The following is a 23385-nucleotide window of genomic DNA, read 5'->3' as shown; positions in this document are numbered from 1 at the left end:
CCACTGAACTGCACACTTAAAGATGGTTAAGATGATAAATTTTATGTTGTGCGTATTCTAACACAATAAAAAAGAAAAAAACCCCCACCAAACCAGAGCCAGAAGCCACTTGCTCCACATCACTCACACTTGCTGGGCGTTTGTATTTTGTGTATCCACGTCTCATCACCCTGGACCAAGGTACCCAGGTCTCTTGCCTGCCTAATTGCTAACTGGCCTCGCTGATTCCGCCTTAGTCTCCTCCGTCCATTGTCAGCGAGCAGCCAGAGTGACTGGATGAAGATGGAAGTCAGGTCTCGGCCCTCCTCTGCTCTGAATCTTCCCGTGGCTCCCGCTTCACTCGGGAGAAGCCAGTCCCCACACAGCCCACAGGCTCTAGAGGCTCAACCCTGCCCACTGCCTTCTGTCCTCATTCCGCACCTGCCCTGCCTCGCTCTCCTCCAGCCACACGGCCCCTTTGCTGGTCCGTACACGCACGCGCATGCGCACACACACACACACGCACACGCACACACACACACACACACACACACACACACACACGCACACTGCCTGGACGCCCTTTCCCCAGACATCCACTTGGCCTTCCTGTCCTCGTTCACGCCCCCTCCCCAGCACCCATTTCACACTGCACCCTGCCCCCACCAACACAGCACCCCAGACCCCCCTAACCTGCACCATTTGTCTTTTCTCCCCAGCACTTCCCAGTAGCTAACACGGCCCGTAACTGACTTCCCGTACTTACTGTCTGGGGTCCTTGAGTGCTTTGCTCGCCAGAGTGGAGCATAGTGCATACTTAGCACTAAATGCTTACTGAACAGAATTCTCGCCCTGGGCCCCTCTCCGGGCCCCTCTCTGCACAGCAATCATGAAATACCCGACTTCCCAGGGCAATCTCAACTCACCACGTTATCTCCTGACCTTGGTTCCCTTCCAGGCTTCCCTGTCGTCCAAGCCAGAGAATCCAGATCCCTGTGAACCCCCTCCCCTCCATGAGCTTGATTCAGCTCACCACTCAGCCCTGTCCAGCACCCCAAACCGCCATCACCTCCGACCTGGCCCCCTGCTCTTGCCCCTCTCTGCACAGCGGGCCTGTTGCCTTCTGCTTGAACGACACTGCTGAGGCTCCCCAAGGCTCCCCACTACCTTCAGGAGGTAATTCTTCACATGGCTTATGGGGGGCCTTGAAATCTGACCCCGAGCTCTGGCCAAACAGAACTACTATCAGCCCGGAGGGTGCCACGCACCCCAGATTTTCCTATCCACATTCTCAGGCTACCTTAGACTCCAGGTGCGGACACCTGACCCAGGCCTGGATAATGATAGCATTCTGCTCCCAGGTCACAGTACTGGTTCAGGGATGGATACATGACTCAATCTAGCTCAATGGCACTTGGCTAGAGACTCTTGCAAGATCCTCTGGGGAGGCGAAACAAGTAGGGTACGGGGCCATTTCTAGTCACCACTTCAGAGCCTTCCTGAGACTGAAGCCAACCCAAGAATGTGGAGCTGAGAGATAGAGACATGAATCTCTGATATTAGTTGGGCTCCTGGATCCAGCCACGCCTGAAGCCATCACTACCCCTCAACTTTTTACATGAGCCTATAAATTTACTTTTTTGCTTAATTCCATGGAAACTGGGTTTCTGTCTCTGTTACTCAAGAGCCCCAACTAACTGGTACCTACATACCCTCTCCTCATCCTTACCTTGGCCTGTTTGTTATTGCCTTTGCTTAAGCATCACCTTTTCCAGGAAATCTTCCCTGAACACCCAGCCTGTAGTAAGCACTCCACTATGTCTCCCGGTCCCTTGTCTACCCCTTACCATTCTCTATGATAACTGCTGTTTGCACCTCCTTGAATGTCGGGAGCTCACGGGCTGAGGGGTCTTGCAGTCTTAAAAAAAATTTTTTTTTCTCTTCCCAACCTTAACACAGAGCTTGGCCCACCCAAAGGCATTCATATTTTATTTTTTGAGCTCACTTTGCAGGTTACTAAGTTTCCCCAAGTATCAGGGAGCTGTGGAAAAAAATGGGTTTTGCAGGAAGATGGAGGTGAGTTTGAATTCTCCACCTGTCAGCTTTGTGACCTTAGGTGAGTCACTTAACGTCTCTGAGCCTCATTTTCTTACCTGTGAGAGAGGAGAGCAGTTAAATACACATAAAGGCTTTCATACCATATTGGAGCAGATTAAATACTCCATTAAGGGCAGTGCCTGCTTCCATTTTCTCCCCCAGGACATAAACCCTGCCTTTCCCTTTCATTGCTGCTCCACCACTGGTGTGGGCATCTGTCAACCTGCCTGCTGAGAATGCATTCTCCAGTCTTCTGGGATCTGTCCTTGTGACTGGGGTAGGGCTGACCCCATGCCCAAGACCAGCAGCTGAGGTCTGGTCAGTAAGAGGGTACAGATGCTCATGGATGGGTAAGAGACTCCAGGTGGATGAATAGGAATCAATCCCAGGATTTGCAAGAATTATTAGAGAAATAGTTCTCTTATAGGTGAGATAGCTAAATTAGCAGGATGTATGCCTGGAGATGTTACTGGGGAGAGCATGCCTGAGAAAGAAGCCGTCACAGAAGAAAGCCCATCTGAGAGACAGAGAGCAAAAGAGAGAGCGCTCTGAGACAGTGGAGCACCTGGATACAGCTGTACCTGAAGGCAGTCTACCTTTGGACTTAACCATTTACCTAACTCAATAAATTCCCTTATTTTCCACCTTAACTATTTTAAATTCGGATTTTACCACTCAAAGCCAACTGATTCAGACACATAATAGACTCTTTTTGACCTTTGCACTTACCTCTCAAGTGGTCTTCTCCCAGGCCCCAGCATGACTTTTTAAAAAATTTGTTTTGACAATCTAAGCAACATTGATTTCCAAAGTCTTATTTGAAGACTCACAGTGATGGCTGGAGCCAGCTAACCACTCTCACTTCTGCCCCAAAGGTGTGGATCTGAGTTTTCCTCAAGCGAAACTAACCGGAGAATATCCTTACCAGAGGCCAGAAGGTTGTTCTGATACTTTATGCTTAGAAAGTCTTTGATTAACTTCCCCCTTCCCCTGCCCCTTAATTGTAGTTTATGGCTTTTCTGATTGCACTTCTTTGTTGTAGAGGTTTTGCAGTGGCGGACAGCCAAAAAGGTAGAAAGGCTTGACCAAGAACAAAGCAAGCAGATAATAAATACTTGCTGATGTAATGTTCCCAGATAAGACAGGTCCTTCGTCCAGGTGATCTTTAGGACATCTGAGCGGGGGACAGGGGTGGGATTTGGGTGGGGGTCTTAAGAGCACAATTTGCAAGCAGCACATCCCTGGGAATCTAGTTTCCTGGGACATCAACCTGCCCTGCTGCTTCCCTCTTGGATAAACACAGCCCAGGACTGGGAGACCCTCCTCCCTCTCACGTGCTCCTGAAGCAGGTGGAAGAGAAAGAATTTCAAAGAGCTTCACGAGCTGCTCAGAACAAGAACACTTAAAAAATCAAAGGGAGGAACCCATGAGGAGAACCGTCTCCTCACAGTTCACTGACTTCTGGAAGCCAGATTCAGAGTGAGTGAATGGCCTTTCTTTAAAGGAAAATGGTTTGGGGCTCTGAGGGGGCCTGGGACCTTGTTGGAGAGTATCTGAATCTGCAGACTTGCCCAGACATCAGTAGGAACAGAGCCAGGGAGCAAGATGCTGTGGAGAGAGTCCCAGAACTTCTCTGAGCCTCAGTTTCCTCATCTATAAAATGGGTGAACAACACAATCCTGATCACTGTGAATTACTGAGCAAGTCTATGCATCAGGCACCACATAACCTTATCTATAATCGTGCCAGGAACTCAAGAGATGGTCACTAATATGATCCCCATTTTACAGGTGAGGAAACTAAGGCCCAGAGAGGGGAAGGGGCTGGCCCAAGGTTTCACAGCTTGTGCACGAGCCAACTCAAGTGCATCTGACCCAAAATCCCCATCTTTCCACCAAATAAGGGCTCCTCTTGATGCCTGCCTCATGGGTCATTGTGAGGTGTCAATGACATCACACACAAAAAGATAAAGATGCAGCTGTTTGCTCAGAAACTGGCAAGTCATAGGGATTTAGGTATTTGAGAAATGAATGGATGGAGACACAGATAAATCTCTTGAGTCCTCACTACTCGCTTCATCTGGGCTCCTGATGTCCTTAGTCCTAAGTGGAGAAGGTCCCAGACAGCGGAGCTGGGAGACACTGACAGTAAGCAATCACATCCTTTCAGTAAAGGTGCACACACCTGGGTGTCCTCACCCTCCACAATGTGGGCTTTCCGCCATGGGTCTGGCTGTGCCCACCACTTCCTGCCACACCCCCGGCCCCACGGGGAACTTGCCACCCACCAGCCGACCTCACCAGAAGGGGGCCAGGGAAGAGCCATCCCTTCTCACCCATCCGTGTGGGGCTTTACCCCACACTGGTTTTTCTGGACCATAAGGTGAGAAGATGATGTGCTGTGGACCTCCCCGCGCCATGCAGCCCAGGACCGCCCAGGGTCTCCAGCAGGAAGACATGCTAAACAACCTCTGAGGTCCAAGGCGAGAGTCCAGCCTTCCCCACCTGCCCCGGCCCCACCAGTTTCACCTCCCACCACTCACCTATGGAGCCCGCAGGCCCCCCGAAGAAGGGCCAGGTTCAAATCCCATCCCTCTACTTCCCCAGATAAGAGGCCCAATTCCCCTCATCCGAAAATGGGGATAAAAATGCACCTCCCTGGAGGATGAGATGACTTTTGTCCCTAGGAGGCCCTTAGCGGAATACCTGGCACACACTGGGGCATCAGTAAACACTGGCTACGAATATCATGATTGTGACACCAAATGCCTTCTTGTCCCTATACTGTCACTGACACTATACCTTCTTCCTATGACACCTCCCTTCCCTTCTCATCTCCTCTCTCTAATAATTACAGTAATAACAATAGTAATAATCACAATTACCAATTGCTGAGGGCCTCTTATTTGCCAGACTGTGCCCAGAGTTCTTCACACGGACCACCTCCTTCCCAGCACATCCTCCTGGAACAATGCCACTGTGATTCCTGTACTTCTCCTGTGATGGTTAATTGTATGTGTCAACCTGTTAATTGTATGGGCAACCTAAGGGATGCCCACATAGCTGGTCAAACATTCTGGGTGTGTCTGTGAGGGTGTTTCTGGAAAGGATTAATGTCTGAATTGTTAGACAGAGTAAAGATCGCCCTCAGCAATGTGGGTGGGAATCGGCCAATCCATTGAGAACAAAAACATGGAGGAAGGAATTTGCTCTTTTTCTGCTGGAGACGCATGCTTGACATCCATCTCCTGCCCTCACACACAGATGCTCCTGGTTCTCAGGCCTTCAGACTCAGACTGAATTACACCAGCAGCGTTCCTCGGTCTCCAGCCTGCAGATGGCAGATCATGGGATTTCTCAGCCCCCATAACTGGGTGAGCTAATTCCTGCAATAAATCTCTTAAAATACATCTGTCTCTCTATATATGTCCCATTGGTTCTGTTTCTCTGGCGAACCCTAATACGTCTCCCTGTGCGTCCGTCTTTCCCCCTAAAACGTCAGCGCCCCAAGGGCAGGGATGGTGTGTCTCGCTCACTGCTGGATCCCCAGTGCCTAGCACGGAGTCTGGCATACAGAAGGAGCTCAATATTCGTTGCATAAATGAGACCCCACTGAATCCTCACAAAAACCTACTGACATCAATGATGGTAGATAAGAGTCACTTTAAACTGAAGATGTGAAGGGTACAAATAACTAAGAAAATTACCCAAGGCGGCACAGCACTAAATGGTAAAACTCAGATTTGAACTGGGGCTTTCAGACGCCAAGCTGACGCTCTTACGAATTAGGGAAACCCCACATCCCAAACAGGGCTCCACCTCGCAACCCGGGAGGCTGCCGATGGGGCCGGCCTTCTTGAAACACATCAAGGCTGTTGTACTTTGGGGGTAACGTTTCCAAGGGGACCTTCCTTGTGCCATCAAAGCCTGGAGAAGTTGGATCTGAAGGAACTTGTGGGTCACCACGGGAGACTGATGCCCAAGTAACTGGATGATGGGCTGAATGAAGTGAGAGCTGGATTAGGGAAGTAAGTCATGTGATCAGGGAAGTCAGAAGGCTGTGGATTCTGGCTGGGGCAGGGCGGGGGCGTGGTGAGGCCCAAGCAGGAATCTGTGCTGAGTCTAAAAGGATGGGCTGCGTTTCAGCAGGTGCAGAGGGGAGGGGAAGCACCCCAGGGGGAGGGCAGAGCTTGATCAGAGAGTCCTGGAGGTGTGAATGTGCGCTGGAAATTAGGAGACTGGCAAAGGATTCCCCGTAAGCAGAACAGTCTGTGGGTGGGGGTGGGGGAGAAGGGAAATTGTAGTAAAAGTAACAACAACAGTAATTGTAGTAACAGCAAACACAGATATAGCGCTTACTCCGTGCCTGGGCACTGTTCTATGCAGTATACACGTATTAGCTCATTTAATTCTCACAGCTAATCTACGAGACCAGTGCTGTTATCATCCCATTTTACAGACGAGGAAGCCGAGGCACAGAGAGGTAAAGTCCTCGCCTGAGAGCTCAAGGCAGGGAGACAGTGGAGCAGGGTCTTAAGCCTACACTGCCTGGTTTTAGAGCATGCACTACTATGGTGGTTCTCAAACTGGGTTCCCAGACAGCTGCATCCTGCGGCACCTGAGAACCGGTAAGAAACGCAAATTCTCGGGCCCCTTGCAGACCTGCTGGATGGGGGATTCTGGGTATGGGGTGCAGCAAGCTGTGTAGAACAAGCCCTCCAGGGGGTGCTGCTGCTTGTTCAAAGGCACTGCACTACCAGGAACCCTCTCACAAGGGGTGGGGAGGCGAGAGGCAGGCGGGGGCCGATCTCGGGGCCTGGAGTCGGGGGAGGAGGAGTACCCCTCCGTCCTCTGCAGGCAATAGGGAGTTATGTCTTCTCCTTCTGGGTTTCCCCAGCGAACCCACAATAGGCCTGTGATTACAACAGCATCCTCCGTGTGACCCAGACCAGGCAACATATAACCAGAGGACTGAGGTTCCCAAGGCCAGGGCAGCCACAGCCCCTGCTGAGAACAAGCACGCTGTCCACCCGCTGTGAGGTCAGCGGCCTCCGACCGCAGAGACCTGACCCCGTCTGCAATCCTCAGGACCGTGCATCATCACCTGGAGGGTATGTAGAGACCGAGAGGACGTCCAGGGAGGAAAAGCTTGCCCAGGGTCCCCCAGCAGGAGGGCAAGGTGGCCTCAAACCCGAGTCTCCCGCCTCCTAAGAGGCGGTTTTCACAGGACACCTACGGAGGGCCACTAGAGCACCCACCTGCTCTCCCTGTCTTGCTGGGGGTCGGGGACCCAGACTCTGCTCTGTGCTCCAAACCTGTTTGCACGATCCTCAGCAAATCACCTCCACTCTCTAGACATCAGTTTCCACATTGGCGAAAGGAAGGGGCTGGACTCAGTCTCTAATCTGGCTATGCTCCCCCAAACTCTCAGCCCTTAAATATGCACTGCTGGCCTACTGTGTGCTCAAGGGGAGCCAAGGACACACTGCGTGGTGCCTGCCCGTGGAGCTCACAGCCTCTCGGTGGCCCAAGGAAGGGCGACGGCGACATCCCGTGGGCCTCGCACCTACTCCTGGGAGCCAGGATCCTCGATCAAACCCAAAGCGGCGTTCAGCCCTCTTGCTGTCAACCCAGGCTTCCTCTCCGCATCCCTGGGCCCCATGGCCCTGGGGCCAGCTGGGCCGGGCGAGAGGCCCGGGGCCAGGGCTGGATTCCAAACCCTGGACTACGGCATGGCCTCCGCAGACCTCCTAATCTCCCTCTCTTCACCGGGGAAGTGGCCCACACCAAGTCTCCCACACCTCCACTGGGGATGCTTGGCCGGGTCCCCGGGCTCTGCAAGGGCTCTGGTGATTCTGAGGCAGGATATCACTCACAGCCAAAGGAAGTGGGATGGAGATGAAGAAAGGGAAAGCAAGGAAGAGAGGTGTTAGGGTGTGTGCGTGGGGGGAGGAGAAGGGGAAGTAGTGCAGGTGGGGGAGGGAGACGACAGACAGACAGACAGGGATAGAGATGGGGGAACCAGGGATGTGGAGAGACAGAGGTGGGAGAGAGACGTGGGGAGAGAGAAACAAGGAGAGATAGAGATGAAGGGAGACAGAGACAGGGGAGACAGAGTCAGGGGAGAGACATAAACAAGAGGGAGACAGCGATGGGAAAGAGAGACAGACAGGGAGCAACAAAAATAGAGACCAAGACAGACACAGGGCGTGGGGGAGGAGGAGCAAGACGGGGAGAGGGAGTAGCCTGGAACAGGAACCTCAGCTGCCCAGCGAGAACCAGGACCCACGCCTGCACCACCATGGCTAACGGAGTCCTTCCCCACCCCCACCCCAGGTCAGGGCCCCTGGGGCTTCAGAGAAAGAGCAGAATATTAAGAGGAAGGCTGCTGCTGGTCTGGCCCCCTCCTGCCACGGGGCTCCCCAAATTCCCACCTGCTGAAGACCACCTTCATGACGCTGGCTACAGCCAGAACCCTCTTTACTCTCACCTACTTAATATTTTTGTTAAATGGATTCAATATCGTTAAAACATTTTCAAAGGAAACTCTAACCCCCCAGCTTAAATTAAAAACACACCCTAATTAAAAAGTAACTGCAAAAACACATGCAAAGGAAGCGATCCTTCTGCCTCCTAGCTGGAGACTGCTGCCTGCCCAAGGACCCCAGGGGGGCCCAGTGCGGGTCTGCTCTTTGTTAATCCACAGGACTCTGGAGAGAAACACTGAGGTAGCACCTAGTGAAGACTCTGTCCAGGAAGTCATCAGAGGGTAGAAGGGGACTTGGAGAGGAAAACTCTTTCATTCTCCAGGGTAAAATCCAGGTTCTCTGACCTGGCCAATTTTAACACCCTCCCACCCCCAACAAACACACGCAAACATACTAAAATCTCAGTGCCATGAACTCTAACCTACAAAGCCCCCAGTTTTGTGGATGTGGTTCCCTTCCCCTAGAAAACCTTTCCTGCCTTCTTCTACCCAGCTAACTCCTATTGGTATAATTTATACCCCCTCCTCCAGGAAGCCTTCCCTGACTGCCTCCCATCCCTGTGTCAATGTCCCTCAAAGCGCTTAGCAGCCTGCATGGCCTCCTCCACCGGAAGGCAAAGGGCTGGGCATCCCCCACATCTTCTCAGGACTCAGCAAGGCCCCCAACTCCCAGCATGGGCTGCGAGGATATTTGTTGACTCAACGGAAGAACAGACAAATAAAGAAATGAAGGTACCTGAGCACCCTTGGACGGGTTGAAATCGAAACAAAAGCTTCTCTGTGCTCCGTGAAAAATGTCCAGGCAGAAGCTCTCATGTAAAAAGAATGAGCTGACCTGGTTCCAACCGGCCTCACCCAGCTCCTGGCCCCCCAGTCTCTGCGCCAGCGACCCAATCCCTATGAGCCTCAGTTTTCTCACCTATAAAATGGATACAGCAGTGAACTAACTACCCGTAAAGAGCTAAGTACCCAGGAGGCCCTCAAATGTTAACTGCAATCATTCTTTTTATTACCACCTTACACTCACCAAATCACAAAATATTATTACTTGAAGGAACCCAAGAGATGAGTAGATTGAGACGGCCAGACTTTCTGTAAAGGGCCCAATAATTGTTGTATTTTCAGTCCTGTGGACCACAGGGTCTCTGTTGGAACTACTCTACTCTGCCGTTGTAGCACGGAAGCAGCCAGACAAAATGTAAGTAAAAGCGTGGCTGTGTTCCAATAAAACTTTACTTACAAAAACCAGCAAATGGGCCGGATTTGGCCCAGGGGCTGTAGTTTCCTGACCTCTGACATAGGCTGTCACTGCTCCAAGTGTGGTCTTTAGGCAAGCAGCACTGGAGTGTGCTAGGAGCTGGCTAGAAAGGCAGTCACAGGCCCTGTCCCCACCCCACTCAATCAGAATCTACACTTTGGCAAGAGCTCTAGGGGATTCCTGAAAGTGTTTAAGTTTGAGAGGTGTGGTCCCCAATTTCCCAGCTCGGCACCTCGGGTCAGAGATGTGATTTACCCTTTTTCTTGTTTGCTGCCTCCACCAGAAGGTGCACTCTGGAAAAAGTGGGACCTGGTGGCTTCCTGAATCCTGCACCCAGCCTCTAGCTGAGAACCTGTAGCATGTCCCTATTCAGCAAGTTACTGAGTGCCCAGTATGACCCAGGCCCAGGGCCAGGTGCAGGGGACATGCCAATGACTGCAGACATCACTCCGTGGCTCTCCGTGCAGTGATGGGATGGATGGATGACTCCCTCGGGCAGCCACTGGAGTTGGGCAGATCTGGGTTCGAAACCCGGTGCTGTCACTTCAGGCCTGTGTGACCTCGGGAAAGTGACTCGAGTCTCAGTTTCCAGGAAATGGAGTTGTCAATAACAAAAATGTCTCCCTGGTACCCTGTGAGGACAGGCAGAAGGAGTGGGATGGTGTCCCAGCAGCTGTGCAGGCGGTGTGGATGTGCTGGTACACAGACACACACCCGCCAGCGCTCACAGCGGAGGGGCCTCGGCTGGCCCCGAATAACTCTGTGGGTTAACCAGGGACCTGGACCAGGTAAGGCGGGACCCTGGGGCCCAGAGACAGGGGCTCCTCACCCGGGGAGTGTGGGATGGGGACAAGGGTGTGTTAAAAGCCTTGAGGGTTTACAGTGGCAGAAGAGGTATCAGAGGCCTCAGACAGCCTCCAATGACCTAGAAAAGCAGAGCTGGAAAGACTCTTGGAGAACATCGAAACCAGTGGTTTAAAAAATATATCAATTTTTTTTAAACTTTCTTTTTTTAAATAATTAATTAATTGATATATTTTTTGGCTGTGTTGGGTCTTTGTTGCTGCGTGTGGGCTTTCACTAGTTGCGGCAAGTGGCGGCTACCCTTCACTGCGGTGTGTGTGCTTCTCATTGCGGTGGCTTCTCTTGTTGTGGAGCACGGGCTCTAGGGCGCTCGGGCTTCAGTAGCTGTAGTGAGTGGGCTTCAGTAGTTGTGGCTCTTAGGCTCTAGAGCGCAGGCTCAGTAGTTGTGGCACACGGGCTTAGTTGCTCTGCGGCATGTGGGATCTTCCCGGACCAGGGCTCGAACCCACGTCCCCTGCATTGGCAGGCGGATTCTTAACCACTGCACCACCAGGGAAGCCCTATATTATTATTTTTTTTAATATTTTATTTATTTATTTATTTATTTATGGCTGTGTTGGGTCTTCGTTTCTGTGCGAGGGCTTTCTCCAGTCGCGGCAAGCGGGGGGCCACTCTTCATCGCGGTGCGCGGGCCTCTCACTATCGCGGGCTCTCCCGTTGCGGAGCACGAGCTCCAGACGCGCAGGCTCAGTAGTTGTGGCTCACGGGCCCAGCTGCTCCGCGGCATGTGGGATCCTCCCAGACCAGGGCTCGAACCCGTGTCCCCTGCATTGGCAGGCGGACTCTCAACCACTGCGCCACCAGGGAAGCCCCCCTATATCATTTTTTAAAGCAACGGATCTGCTTGTTCATGTGACACCCAGGCAGGTCCCTGGTGTCCTCAGAGCCCTGAAGGCGTGCACTGGGCCAGGGGGCTCTCGGGGCCAGGGGACCGTGGGGAGCGACCAGGACAGCCCAGGCCATCGACGGGGCAGCTTCAGGCCACTCTAGTTTGGCTCAAGCTCTTGAGCTTCCATAAGAAGTGAGACACTGGAATTATTCTCTAAAAATAGTTGAATGTTTTCTCGTTTTAAAATACAGCACTAGATTGGGATTGACACATATACACTATTGATACTATGTATAAAATAGACAACTGATGGGAACATACTGTATAGCACAGGGAACTCTATTTAATGCACTGGTAGTGTCCTAAATGGAGGGGATATATGTATATGAATGGCTGATTCATTTTGCTGTGCAGCAGAAGCTAACACAACATTGTAAAGCAACTACACTCCAATAAAAATTAATTAAAATAAAATAAAATACAGCACTGTGGGAGCTACACAAAAACCAACCTGCAGGGTGAAGCCATTGACTGGCAGCTTGTTACAGCACTACCTGCCCATTTCACAGGTGGGGAAACTGAGTCTCAGAGAGGGGAAGCACCTTGCCCAATGTCACACAGCAATGTGGAGGCAGAGCTGGGACTCAGTTGCCTCCAAGCTCTTGTCCAGCCCCCAACTGCTCATGAGAGTGGGGAGAGTGGGGGGACATTGGGGAGGGGGATAGGAATCTAGTCTTCAGACAAGCCAAGAGCCCTGCTTGTTCTGTCTGTCCAGGAAAGAATGTGGACAAAGAGGCAGGAAAAGGGATGAACAATTATTAATAACATAATTTTACAATCATATAATATGTAAGAATAATTCTATAATAATGTAATAATAGCAACTGACATTCTCTGAGCGTTTTCTGTGTGCTAGGCATTAAGACAGGGTATCAAGAAGGGGGTAAGATGAAAATTAAGAGTGTAGACTCTGGATTCAAACCCTGTCTCTCCCACTTCCTAGCTGGGTGACCTTATGCAAATTACTTCACCTCTCTGTGCCTCAGTGTGTACATCTCAGAGGGCCGCTGGGAGAATTAAATGAGTTCAAGTACATAAAGTACCTAGAACATTGCCTGGCACCCAGTAAGCCCTGTTGACATTTTATTTATAATTATTGCCTCTGGACAGATGGGGAAGCCGAGGCTCACAAAGGGACACGTTCAAGTGTCTCCGAAGATCCTGTCTGACCTTGGGGCCTTGCATTTTGCCTGGTAGAAGGGTAGGTATTAGGTTGGCGAAAAAGTTCATTTGGGTTTTTCCATAAGATGTTACGGAAAGGGACTTCCCTGGTAGCGCAGTGGTTAAGAATCCGCCTGCCAATGCAGGGGACATGGGTTCAAGCCCTGGTCTGGGAAGATCCCACATGCCACGGAGCAACTAAGCCTGTGCACCACAACTACTGAGCCTGTGCTATAGAGTCCGTGAGCCACAACTACGGAGCCTGAGTGCCACAGCTACTGAAGCCTGTGCACCTACAGCCCAAGCTCTGCAACAAGAGAAGCCACAGCAATGAGAAGCCTGTGCACCGCAGCGAAGAGTAGTCCCCGCTCGCCACAACTAGAGAAAGCCTGTGCGCAGCAACGAAGACCCAACGCAGCCAAAAATAAAAATAAATAAAATAAAATTAAGAAAAAAAAAATTATGGAAAAACCCGAACGAATATTTTGGCCAACCCCAATACTTTATCCCCGATCCCTCCCATCAACAACTGCAGGAGGTAGGTCCCATTTGTGCTTCTATTCTGCAGATGAGAAAACTGAGGCATAGGAAGGCAGCTAGGGAACCCAGACCCATCACCCCTAAGGGGACTGGCCGGATTCTAACACAGGCCTGGGCCCTGGAGGATGCTATCACCCAGCCCGCTTTCTGGCAACCTGCCCACCTTCTGGCTACAGCCACGTGGGTCAAAAGTCTGGTTGATGCAAAATTCACTTGGCAGCCAGGGCAGCTGCCCTGCCCTTGCTGCCCACCTTCTGAGCACGCAGGATAACAAGCAGCTTCTCTGGGCGGCAGTCCCAGATGCTCCCCAGGGCACGTGGGCGCTGCCCTCTTCGGTCCTTCCCTGCAATTTCTGGGGCCTGCCCCAGCTCTCGGGCTGCTCTGAATGAATCATTCCCACAAATCCTCCTCAGGCTGCGGCAGCCCAGGATGGAGGAGACCCAAGCAGGGGCATGGGAAGGGGCAGGCATCCCAGAACCTTCCCTGGAGCAGCCCCATTCAGGGTGGATATGTCTGCAGAGAGCAAGGGGCTTTGCAGGCAGTAGGAACGGGCGGTAAGTGGGGAGGCCAGGAGCCAGCTACCCAGACAAGCTTCCACGCCGCCACATGGCAAATCAAAGCCACGCAGGCCACACCCGGGCTTTCAAGTCATCAATACCAGCCACTTCTGACCTGCCACTCCTGCTACAAATTGATCCACGAAGTCACGTCGATAAAGCATCTGAACACTTTATGATTCCCAAGGTGGTACTGCATTCAGTCCATGCCCATTCCCCAGCAGGGTACACTGAGGCCCAGCAAGGGGCAGCCCCTTGACTAGCCTCCTCAACCCTGTTTCCGTTTCCCCAGGCTGCCTTCTTCGTGCACAGGAAATCAGGACTTTAAAAGGCCAAGAGAGGGAAAGTACGCACAAGTGAATAAAAGCAGGAGGGGCTGGACACGGCCACCAGAAGGCCTCGTCTCCACGGCCCAGGTAGGAGGAGGCCGGTGGCTGGGACCCGGGAACACAGAGCCCAAGGCTGGTTGAAGTTCCCGAACCAGCAGGTTACAGGTTGAACCTCGGGAAGAACAGATGACCTTCAAGCCCCTTTGTTATCCTGTGATGCTGCCACCCTCTGACCTCGGATCTTCCCTGCAGCCTGGCCTCATGGAAGGCAAAGAGCATGTGGGAAGAGGTGGGCGTCCCAGGTGGGGGGACAACACCCGAGAGGAGGGACGGGGGTGTCTGTGTGTCCAGCGTGTCACGGGTGGGGCATCTGTCGCTCAGGACTGCTGGCCTCAGGCCTAGGGGTGGCATCTCTGGAAATAAGCAGTGGCTCACTTAGGGTATATCTAAGGGAACCACGTGGCCACCAGGGGAGGTCACCTTCAGAATGAGCATAGTGGTAGCGGGTGGAACACAGGCAGGACCAGACCCCACTTCCGAGCCAAGGGACAGGCCTCCTCTTAGGGCTGCAGTCTAGGAAACCCGCCAAGGGTCTCCCTGGCCTCCACATGGAGCCTCAGCTGTCAAGGGACCCCCGCTGGCCTGGTGTGGGAAGGTCTGAGCTGTCCCCCTCGCTTTACCTTCATCCCATGCAGAGGTCCCTAAAGGCACCACCAGATCCTGTGCTGGGTCCTGGGTTGGGCACTGCGAGCCCCTGGGTTCCTCATGGCCTCCCCTGGTCCCGCTCAGGAACAGAAGGGACACAGTGCACACGTACCTCGGCTAAGAGGCCCACAGGCTTGATCTGTTTCCCTAACTGATGGTCCCAGAGGCATTCCCAGTTACTCTGCTAAGGAGGAGCTTAATTTCATGTATGTTAATTTCATGTGTGTTAATTTCTAACTAGCACATCAAAGCCAGTGATTTCAAAGATTAGGACTGCTGAAGACTAAATTTGTTTAAGATTATGTCCCAACCCTCAACTGCTGCTGGTGGGATTGTAAAATGGTGAAGCTGCTTTGGAAAATGTTTTAGCGGTTCCTCAAAAGGTGGAACACAGAATTACCATATGACCCCACAATTCCACTCCTAGGGCTGTACCCCAGAGAACTGAAAACATACGCCACACAAAGTCTTGTACATGAATGCTCACAGCAGCACTACTCGTAACAGCCCCATAAGTGGCAACAACCCAAATGCCCAACTGATAAATGGATAAATAAAGTGTGTTATAACCATACAATGGAATATTATTCAGCCATTAAAAAGAATGAAATGCTGAAATAAAACAGTAATGAAGTACTGCATACTAGCATATGGACAAACCTTGGAAACATTCTAAGTGAAAAGCACCAATCACAAAAGGCCATAGTGCATGATTCCATTTATAGGAAATGTCCAGAACAGGCAAATCCACAGAGGTGGAAAGTAGATTAGTGGTTGCCAGGGGCTGGGGTAGGGGTGTGGGGGAATTTGGAGTGACCACTGATGGGCCCAGGGTTTCCTTTTGGGTGATGACAATGTTCTAGAATTAGACAGTGGTGACGGTTGCACAACTCTGAAAATCCTAAAAACCACTAAATTGAATACTTTAAAAGGGTGAATTGTATGGCATATGAGTTACATCTCAATAAGGTTACTATAAAAAAATTACATGAGATTTTAAAAAAGAAAGTGATACATACATTAAGTAAATAATAGTATCAATATTATACAATTGGGATTCAATGGGTTAAAAACGGTTCATTTATAAATGACGCAATAAACCCGATTTCACAGTCATGGAAACTGAGGCTGAGTGAGGGGGAATGATTCGCCCAGGCCACATCACTACTAAACCAGAGTGAGTCACACCAAAATTTGTCCAAACACAGAAGCTTGGCCTAACCATCTAGACACGCAGCTGAATGAAGGGATTTGAGATGGGATATGGGGAGATATGCCCACAGCCCAGAATGGGGGACAGACCTGCAAAGAGGTTAATAAGTGAGGGAAAGGGCCAGATACCTCTGTGGGATTCAAAACACGAAGCACCCAACAATGCCTGGGGAGTGCCAGGGAAGGCTTCCAGGAGGAGGTGCTGCCCAAGGAGGCTTCTGAAGGATGAGTAGGAGTTTATCAGCCCTCCCTCCCCAACACCTCTATAAGACGCATGAACTCAGGGGGCCTAAGGGTGAGTTTCAGCTCTGCCACATAAGGGTGAGTTTCAGCTCTGCCACATCCTAGCTGTTGGACCTAGGGCCGTGGGCACAAGACCTCTCTGAGCCTCAGTTTCCCCATCTGTAAAAGGGGAAGCAGACAAGGTGATCAGCCCTTCTAACTACTGCACTCAATCGGATGGTTCCCACCCTTCCTCCCGAGGGGACCAGCCTTTGTGTGGAAAAGCAAGACCTCGACCTCTGTCCCACATAATAATAACAGGTTTTGCCAGGTCAGGCATGCCCAACCTTGGTGACCATGCCCCCTTTCCCTTGCTGCCACTCACGTCCCAGCTTTACGAGGCCCCTCCCGTTCAGCTCCCACTGAGAAGGGGAGGTTACTGGGCGGTGGGATCCTCTGGTCAAATTCCGCCCCCTCTCCTTGCGGGTGACCCCCAAGTTCACCAGGGCTGCCCCTATCCCATGCTCTCGGCGCCCCCCTCCCCAGGCAGCGATTTCCGCCCCCCAACCCCTTCACTTTAGATACGCCTCGTAACTCCACGGCAGCTGCAAGTTAACTTCAACGCGCCCCCCGCGCGTCCAGGCGCCCGCGTGTGGGGCGCGCCGGGGAGGGGTCGGGGGCTCAGACAGCGGAGACACGCCGCCTCCCCCCAAAACACACACACAAACACACACAGACACACACACACACGCTGAGCGTCTCCCCCGCGCAGGGTCCGAAGCGAGAATCGCGGTCACGGGGGCCGGGTCTCCGCCGCACCCGGGGGAAAGCGCTCGCAGCGCTGGGCGGGTGCGAATCCGCGAACCTCCCGCCCGCCCGCGCCGCCTCCCTCCCAGCACCCAGCCGCGGAACCCGAGCAGCTGCGCCGGGCCCGGGAAGAAGCCGCGAGGGCCGAGGGCTCCCCGCCGCCCGAGGCCGACCCGCAGGCGGCCCCCTGCCGACAGCTGCAGCCCAGGACCCCCCCTCGCCGCCCCGGAGCCACCTACCACGAGAGGCGCGCCGCGGCAGCCCCGCGTGCCCAGCGACTCAGCGCTCGCCAGCCGCCCCGGCCGGGGGAGGCGGGGCCATGGCGCCGTGACGTCGCGCGGGGGCGGTCCGGGACGTGGCCCCCGCCCACGGCCGCTCCCCGCCCCCCCCGTCCCGCCTCCAGACCGCGCTGTGGGGCGGGGCGTCCCTGGTAGCTGACTGCCCGCCCCGGAAACTCTGGTCTGCCGGCCGGCTTACCCACAGGGTGGGCAGCTCACCGCCTCCCCCACCCCCTGCTACTGCTCTGCTTAAGAGAAGTTCCCTCTGTCTACAAGCAGGGGAGTGGGATGATCGCCAAGAAGTGGTGTAAAAGAAGAAAACTAGACCCTGAGCAGAGAGTTTTAATGCTGCTGTCTGTAGAAAGCAAAGAGAAAACTGGGAAGAGCTATCATACAATTCATATACATCAGTGGTTCTCAAGGAGGGTGTGATTTCGCCCTGCGGGCCACCACCCTCCCAGGAAGACATTTGGCAATGTCTGAAGACATTTTGGGTTGTCACAGCTGGGGGGTTGGAGGGGATACGTTTCTACTGGAATCTAGTGGATAGAGGCCTAGGATGCTGCTAAACATCCTACAGTGCTCAGGACAGCCCTCCACCCTGCCAACCGAGAGCCGTCCAGCCTAAAATGTCAGTAGTGCAGGGTTGAGAAACCCTGTTAGATACGAATAAAATAAAACTCCAGGCTGGTAGAGCTCAACTCAGTCTAACCTCTCTGTGCCTCTGTTTCTCCATCTGTAAACCTGGGAAGATAATAGATCTATCTACACATCATATGCATATGCATTGAATACCTGAAGGAAGGGGAGGAAAGGATGCAGGCTTACTTTTCACCGTGAACCTTTGTTCTGTTTGAATTTTTTTTTCTTTTTTAACCATTTGTATATATTACCTATTTAAAATAAATTTCTAGGATTTCCCTGGTGGCACAGTGGTTAAGAATCCGCCTGCCAATGCAGGGAACATGGGTTCGAGCCCTGGTCTGGGAAGATCCCACATGCGGAGCAACTAAGCCCGTGTGCCACAACTACTGAGGCTGTGCTCTAGAGCCCGCGAGCCACAACTACTGAGGCCACGTGCCTAGAGCCCGTGCTCCACAACAAGAGAAGCCACCGCAATGAGAAGCCCGCGCACCACAACAAAGAGTAGCCTCTGCTCGCCGCAACTAGAGAAATGCCGCATGCAGCAACGAAGACCCAACACAGCCAAAAATAAATTAATTTTAAAAGATTAAAACAAAAAATAAAATAAATTTCTATAGTAGTTACCACCATAACAGCAAATGCATATATATATTATATCTATATACTTACCTTTATAGTATATCTATATAATTACATACTATTTAGGCATTGCTCTAAGCACTCTATCTACATTTACACACTTAAACCTTTAATAACCTTGTGAGAGGTCTATTATCGTCCCCATCTTACAGATAAGGAAAAGATGACATACAGATATTAAGTATTTTGTCCATGGCCAACCATGTGTTTATTCATAGATCATTAATTCATTCATTTATATGTCTAATAAATAGTACCTGCCATGTACAAAGTGCTGGAACTGACAAAATGAAATCTCCTGCTTCCATGGAGCCAGCTATTACTGGCCTGGAAACAATGGAATAACGTTATATAGTGTTTATTGTGCACATATCACAGGCTTTGTATGACTCACTATGGGGTAGCCCTGCTGGGTGTTTTATAATGTCCCTTTCTGGGTGGAGAAATGGAGATCAAAGGAAGAGGTCTGAATGGGGCATGTGTTTAAGAACATTCTAGCAACATGCATTTCCTGAGCGCCCTGTGCTGGGCGTTGGGAGTCAGCAGGTAACAGGAGGACTAGGGTCCTGCATCCAGTTGGGGTAATCTGGATCCTCCAACAAGCATCGTGGAGTTGGGAACAGGGTGATCAACCTGGTCCAAGGAGGGAGGGCCGGGGGTGTTTACACTGAAGCCTGAAGCACGGCTGAGGGTTCATAGGAGATTGTGCTAATCACAGGGACCCGCAGGTGCAAAGGTCTGGCAGGAAGGACCTTTGTCAAGGGGCCCTGAATGAAGTGCAGAGTGGACAGGATGTGGGGTGGGTGAGAGGAGGTTGCGGGGGTCTGCAGGGGCTGGATGCTGCAGGGCTTTGTGGGCTAGAAGGAGTCAGGACTTTATCTTGCAGAGGTGGAGAGATATGGAAGGCGTTCAGTGGGGGAAGGACGTGCCAGCTTTGCTTTCTGCAGAGATCCTCTGGCTATTGTGCAGAAGAGGACAGACAGGGAGACTGGTTTGGAGGCTATTAAAATTCTCCAGGGGAAGCTGGTCAACCCAGGTGGGGCTGGGGACATAGCGGAGTGTTCAGGTTCCAGAGATATCTGGAAGACAAAACTGGCAGATCTCAGCGGTGGCGCTAAAGAAGGGGACCAGAATGATCACCTGGTTTCTAGGTTGGACCTCTCCTCTCAGCACCCCAACTCAGCGAAACCCTTCAGGTCTCAAGCTGGCTGTCCCCTCCTTGAGGAAGCCTAACCCCACCTCCCCACCCCTGGCGAATGTCCTGATGAGACGGGCACTGGACCAGGCAGCCGGGGAAATTGATGTGACTCTGTAGGCAGATGAACGAGCTCATTACTGTTTGCTCCTCCAGCCTGTGAACAACTGGGGCAGGGGCCTCTTCTCTCTTCCAGAACCTGTCTCCCCAGCTTCTAGACAAAGCCTGGCATATGGGAGTCCCTCAGTCAATATTCATCGAAAGCAGGAAGAATAAATGTAGCATAAAGCACGTGGATTCTGGGACTTCCTGGTGGTCCAGCGGTTAAGACTCCGAGCTCTCAATGCAGGGGACACAGGTTCGATCCCTGTTCAGGGAACTAAGATCCTGCATGCTGCACGGTGTGGCTAAATCAATCAATCAATCAATCAATCAATCACGTGGATTGTAAACCCCTTTCCATCTCTGACATTCAAGGAGATGATGCCGATGATGATTCAGATGCTTGCTATGCTCTAAGCACCTTATAAGAATTACATTCAAGCTAATCATTTTCTCCTTCCAACAACCTCTAAGATTTTATTACCATTACTCCCATTTTACAGATGAGGAAACAGAGCCTCCGTCAGGTAACTGGGCTCGACCAAGGGCAAGAGCTAGTAAATGTCAGAGCTGAGATGCAAACTCAGGACAGTGGGGGAAGGAGGTGGTCCAGCAGCAGGCAGGAAGCTAGGATAGAGGGGCAGGTTCCCTCCTCTTGCTGGAAGGATGTGGGGTTCTCCTTCCTAGTTGGGTACCCAGGCTTCACAAAGTACCCTGATCTTGGGTTCTTGATCCCGATGACTGGCTGTCATGGCAACATGGCCCTAAAAATATGCTCATCTCTCTAGAACCTCCTCAGGGCACCCTGGCACCATGCTCTTTTTCCAAAACTCAGTTGCTGTGTATCCATCACCATCTAGCGCTGGCACAAAAGGGATCACGCCTCAGGTGGTCCTCCCGTCCCCATCCTGCTCTTGCACGCACATCGCTGACTTTGTGTCGATGTCTCTATGCCCAAAAGGCTGTGGGCACCACGGCCACTCAGTCAAGTCCAGCTCTACTGCTATCCTCCAGCATCGTACCCATCATCACTTCTGCTAAGCACCTGATGAAGTCGAAACTGAAAGTTTCTGTTTTGAGGCAAATATGTGACATCTTTAAGCTCTGAAATTCTGTTCCAGGTGGTGAGATGCTCACATTTCAAGAGACGTTTTGGAACTAGGACCCACGGAAGGAACAATAGGTTTATAACTCTCATGTCACACTCCTGGCCCTTTTAGATGTTCTTTTCTTTTACTTGTTTCTTTTTATCTTTGTTACTTATTTTTGCTTGTAATTTTTATTTGTTCTCTGTTTTCTATTACCGTGTTTTGTTTATTCATAAATTCAGTAGCAAAAGCTACATAAATGTATGGATAAAACAAATTAAATATAAAATAATTGCTTTGTTATTTACTTCCAAGTTATGTTGGTTTGTTTTGCCAAGTGTGTATATTGTTTCAGCAATCCTAACAGGCATATTTTTTAAATAACACCTGTGAGAAAATAAGGACATCAACAGCTTTGAGTTGAAAGCAATCTGGAAGGTCTAGACTATGACTGCAAAGAAATTTAAGGACTCACTTCATTGATGGATGTCTATTGTGTTTTTCTTTTTAAAAAAAAAATTTATTTATTTATTTATGGCTGCATTGGGTCTTAGTTGTGGCGCGTGGGCTCTTCGTTGTGGCGCACGGGCTCCAGAGCACGTGGGCTTTGTAGTTGTGACACGTGGGCTCTCTAGTTGTGGCTCAGTAGTTGACTGAGGCCCGCGTGCAGGCCCCGCGGCATGTGGGATCTTAGTTCCCAGACCAGGGATCGAACCTGCGTCCCCTGCTTTGGAAGGCAGGTCCTTAACCACTGGACCACCAGGGAAGTCCCCTATTGTGTTTTCCTTTTATAGGACTCACAAGATTGATACACTGAAAAAGTTATGTCTAAATAAGTTTAAAATAGTTCTTTCGGGCTTCCCTGGTGGCGCAGTGGTTGAGAATCTGCCTGCCAATGCAGGGGACATGGGTTCGAGCCCTGGTCTGGGAAGATCCCACATGCCGCAGAGCGGCTGGGCCCATGAGCCACAATTGCTGAGCCTGCGCGTCTGGAGCCTGTGCTCCGCAACAAGAGAGGCCACGATAGTGAGAGGCCCGCGCACCGCGATGAAGAGTGGCCCCCGCTTGCCACAACTAGAGAAAGCCCTCGTACAGAAACGAAGACCCAACACAGCCAAAAATAAGTAAATAAATAAATATAAAAAGCAAAAAAAAAAAATAAATAAATAAAATAAAATAGTTCTTTCAATAAGGATGAAATAAAAATTCTAAGTGATCAGAAAGCAGCTGTGTTATATTTGAATGGATAGTAATTCTCTTTTTCTTTCTCAAATCATAAAATCATAGGGCATCTTGCCATTGATGAAGTCTTAGCATTGAAGAAATGTGAAAGTTGGTTTTGTGTGGTTCCACCACAGTAGAATTTTAGAGCTGCACTCACACGCCTTAGGAACCAAGGATGGGAATCTATGTAGCTTGACACTGGAATCAGAGAATAGTGGACACTTAGACATAAATTACAGAATTTTGGAGAATCACAGAACTTTGGAACCATAGAATCCCAGCATCAGAATCTTGAGGCTGGACGGACATTGGAGCTGTCACTTTACAGATGAGAAGAATAAGTCCCCGGGAATGGAAATGATTTGCCCAACACTTGGTAGCTTCTAGCAGTAGAGCAGGGCTGACACCCATATCTCCTGATTCCTACCCAGGAATCCTATCTTCTGGTCCAAGACAAGACAGCCTGTCTTCTAACACAAGATGCTGGTCAAATTGGAGGGTGAAGGTTGGGAGAACTAGGGTGGGAGGAAGATGGAAAATGCATGTCCCAGAGGGTAAGAAAGATCTGAGGTGGTGCTTCAACTTTGAAGCTCAGCAAAACCACGGAGCGGGGTGTCACAAGGCCCCACTTTTCTTTCTGGCTTCCTCTTCTGCCACATTTAGCAGTCCCTTCCCACCCCCGACATCCACCCACACAACCACCAAACTACTCCTCCCATCTTAATAAGCTTGGACCCACCACAAGCTCTCTCAGCCTCTGTGCCTTTGCACATGGTGCTCCACGGCTGCCAAGTACAGCTGTGCAGGTTGGGCACCGCACAAGGGTACCATAATGACATCGTAGACATCACAGATTTATATCAATACTTTCTGGCAGATGGCAGTCAAATGTCCTGAGGAAGTAGCATCTTTTTATCATTTTCACAAAGGTGCCATATGGGGTAGCAGGGACCATACCGTTTGCTCTGCCTGGGATGTCATCTCCCTCATTCACCACCAAGCAAGCTCCTGCTCCATCCTTCAAGGCCCTCTTCAAATATCCCTTCCTCCAGGAAGATATCCATGGCAACACCTCCCCTAGGCTTCCTGCATAGATTAATGGTTAATA

The 23385-nt window shown here is 51.2% G+C and overlaps 1 protein-coding gene across 2 annotated transcripts in view; it reads right to left on the bottom strand.

Annotated features, from left to right (window-relative positions):
• Nucleotides 1–17425, bottom strand: part of TPST2 (tyrosylprotein sulfotransferase 2) — a 56585-nt gene extending 39160 nt beyond the window's left edge. The window contains exon 1 of one of the 2 annotated variants that reach the window (XM_068563615.1): nt 17346–17425. The gene's annotated coding sequence lies outside the window, so the exon portion shown is untranslated. The remainder of the gene's footprint in view (nt 1–17345) is intronic. The other variant, XM_068563613.1, reaches the window with a different exon arrangement.
• Nucleotides 17426–23385: the final 5960 nt, after the last annotated feature.

Source organism: Eschrichtius robustus, chromosome 14, assembly GCF_028021215.1.
Source record: "Eschrichtius robustus isolate mEscRob2 chromosome 14, mEscRob2.pri, whole genome shotgun sequence".
In the NCBI taxonomy this organism is placed as follows: Eukaryota; Metazoa; Chordata; class Mammalia; order Artiodactyla; family Eschrichtiidae; genus Eschrichtius; species Eschrichtius robustus.
Note: the sequence above shows the minus strand (reverse complement) of the source record. Positions and strands in the feature narration are given on the sequence as shown.